The sequence below is a fragment of the Uranotaenia lowii genome, chromosome 2 (genome assembly GCF_029784155.1).
Source record: "Uranotaenia lowii strain MFRU-FL chromosome 2, ASM2978415v1, whole genome shotgun sequence".
NCBI classification, from domain to species: Eukaryota; Metazoa; Arthropoda; class Insecta; order Diptera; family Culicidae; genus Uranotaenia; species Uranotaenia lowii.
Window position 1 is genome coordinate 99,391,965 of NC_073692.1, and position 3,103 is coordinate 99,395,067.

The following is a 3,103-nucleotide window of genomic DNA, read 5'->3' on the forward strand; positions in this document are numbered from 1 at the left end:
TTCCGTCAAACGGATTCGAACGGTAGAAGACGTTTCATCGCCGGGAATAGCAACAGAAGAAAACATGGTTGATGTCGAGAAAAAAGTTTACTACACTTTTTACGGTGGAAACACGACAAACGTGCTTACTGTGAAAATCGGTGGCGTTGAGCTTGACATGCTAGTTGATTCAGGCTCGGATGCGAATCTCATTACTGGCAAAACATGGGAGGTACTCAAGGCAAACGAAGTGGTCTTGAAGAAACAACAGAAAGGCAGTAACAAGATACTCCGAGCGTATGGGTCCCAGGTGCCATTGGAGATTTTAGGTTCGTTTGAAGCTATTATTGAAATAGCGCATCGCTCAGCGGTAGCAGAGTTCCTAGTGATCAAGAATGGACAACGGGACTTGCTGGGGGACATTACATCAAAGGCCCTGGGCATACTTAAAATAGGGATAGACGTGAATGCAGTCGTACAGAACGAAGTGGTTGACTTTCTCAAAGATTAAGGGAGTTAAGGTACGAATCCAGGTGAATCCGAAGGCAGTACCTGTGTTCCAACCAGTTCGCAGAATTCCTATTCCGTTAGAAGATGCAGTAAACAAGAAACTGGACGAACTTCTGGCAAGAGACATAATAGAGCCCAAGAAAGGATCAACCACGTGGGTTATTATAAAGGCTTTGCCGTGGACGGAGCCACGAAGTGAATGACGCTCGAAAACTTTAAATTTGAGTTTAGTTTATAATTTTTGCAACATTTTCCACCCACATTTCCCCCATAGCATTTTCATTCAGATTCTATTGAACTTACGGCATCCTCCGTGAAGGCGCTGCAGCGCATTGAGTGGCCACGAAGCTTTTCATTCTCCGCCTTGGTGTGGGCAAACCTCCTCTCGCCGCCTCCGGCATCATGCCCCAAATTATTTTGCCGATGCCTCCGCTAGTACGCCGACCACAGATGCAGTCGAGCAGTGCCGTTGATGATAAATGGCCCAATGCAACAGTTGACTCGATGATGGCAGGTGCAGTCGAAGATTGCAGTCGAAACTGCCGATGATGATACGTGGCCAATGCCACAGTTGATTCGGCGACCACAGATGCAGCCGAAAAGTGCAGTCGAGACTGCCGACGGTAGTGAATGGCCCAATGCCACAGTCGATTCCACGATCGCAGGTCCAGCCGAAAAGTGCAGTCGAGGCTGCCTATGATGCTGAGTGGCCAAATGCCACAGTTGATTGCACCACTGCGGGTACAGCCGAAAGGTGCAGTCGAAGCTGCCGACAATGATATGTGGCCCGATGTTGTTGTTTTCTGCTGCTGAAGGTGTTGTTGTTATGCTGCTGGTGTTCTTGTTGTTCTGCTGCTGGTTCAGCAATTCCCAAGCAGCTGAAGGTGGTCGAAAGCCAGGCCAACCAGTTGTTCCGGATTCGTTTGCCGACGACATTTCTCCTCGCGCTGCTTCACATCAGCTTAGTGTCGCTTTGACAAGCCACCAGGGGAAAGAAGCGGAACCTGCGGCTTCTACTGGCGTACGCACAGTGTGCGAAAAGGCACGAACAACAATTTCCTCCGGTTTGGCACATGCGGTAAATAAAAAAGGCCCTGGGGGAAATAAAATGCGTCAGCCTTTCTCCTTCTCTCATCCCTCACCGTACTTACGCTTTGCGCGACCTTTGGTGGAGTTTCTTCTCGCCCCGGCTGAGCGATGTTCCGCATGGGTGCACTTGACGAATGATCGTCCTGAGATCGGCGTTTGTCCTGTCGGATGAGATACGGTGAGTGAGAGGGCTTTTATTTCCCCTTCGAGAAAACGTACCTTTCAATTTGCCGTTAATGTCCAGCGTTTTCTTCCGCTTCGTGTCGTGAAAACGGCGCGATAAAACTTTTGCGACCGACCCGCATTGTTAAAATTTTCCGTCTCCCGGAAATTGCAGTGACAGCTTCTTTCACGGTTAGCTGATTTTACTTCGCTCAGAGTATTTTTTAATACACGCTTATTATTTTTGCGTTTGAATGGGTGAATCTTTATCACGCTTATTTTCTCTGCGTGGGGATGGGTTTTTATACAAAGTTGCCAATATCGCTGATATCATATCAAATAAAAATATTGTTATAAAACTCGAACGTAACAGGGTTTCACCATTGGTAGTTGCTACCAAAGCAAACCAGGACATTCGTCTGTGTGTTGACTTGCGACGCGTGAATCAAGCTGTGATTCGTGAGCATCACCCGATGCCCATCATCGAGGACGTCATCGCGAAGATTGGAAGAGGGAAAGTATGGAGCATTTTAGATATCAAGGATGCCTTCTTTTTGCTCGAACTTGAGGAGGACTCGCGTGACATCGTCACATTTATTTCTCATCGAGGCCTGTATCGTTTCAAACGTATGCCGTTTGGCTTGGTTAATGCGCCAGAGATATTCCAACGAAACATGGACGAAATACTGGCGGATTGCGAAGGAGCATATTGGTACCTCGACGATGTAGGCGTCGTAGGTACCACCGTTGAGGAGCACGACGCACGTTTGGAAAAGGTACTCTAAAATGTATTGTTTTTTTTTATTTTGATGATTCTCGAATAAAGTTGAATTAATGTTAGAAAAAAAAAATGGTTTAATTGTATTTTCTGGTTTTAGATACTCCAACGATTTAAAGAAACAGGAGTAGTACTGAATGTGAAGAAATGCAAGATACGAGTAACACAGTTTGATTTTCTTGGTTACCGAATAAGTAGTAAGGGCATTCGACCGTCAACTGCTAAACAAGAAGCGATTATGTCATTCCGTAAGCCAACTAATGACAGCGAAGTTCGAAGTTTTCTTGGCTTAGCGAATTACATGGCCAAATTCGTACCAAATTTAGCCACCATTGACGAACCACTTCGGAAGCTGTTACATAAAGAAACAAGATTCGTGTGGGGTCGAGAGCAAGAATTAGCATTCCATGAAATAAAAGCAAGAATATCGAACGCGGGATGTCTAGATTTTTACAACATTGCGGATCAAACTAGTGTAGTTGCAGACGCAAGCCCATATGCTTTAGGAGGTGTGTTAATTCAGACCAATGCTGATCAAGAATCCAGGGTCATTTGTTTTGCCTCCAAATCATTAACTGATACTGA

At 45.8% G+C, this 3,103-nt stretch overlaps 1 long non-coding RNA gene across 1 annotated transcript; it reads right to left on the reverse strand.

Annotated features, from left to right (window-relative positions):
* Positions 1 to 1,151: 1,151 nt before the first annotated feature.
* Positions 1,152 to 1,925, reverse strand: LOC129743663 (uncharacterized). The gene is made up of 3 exons (XR_008736645.1): positions 1,798 to 1,925; positions 1,641 to 1,739; positions 1,152 to 1,583 (listed from the first exon to the last, which is right to left on the reverse strand). It is a non-coding gene; the product is annotated as an uncharacterized LOC129743663 (long non-coding RNA).
* Between the last annotated feature and the right edge of the window lie 1,178 nt (positions 1,926 to 3,103).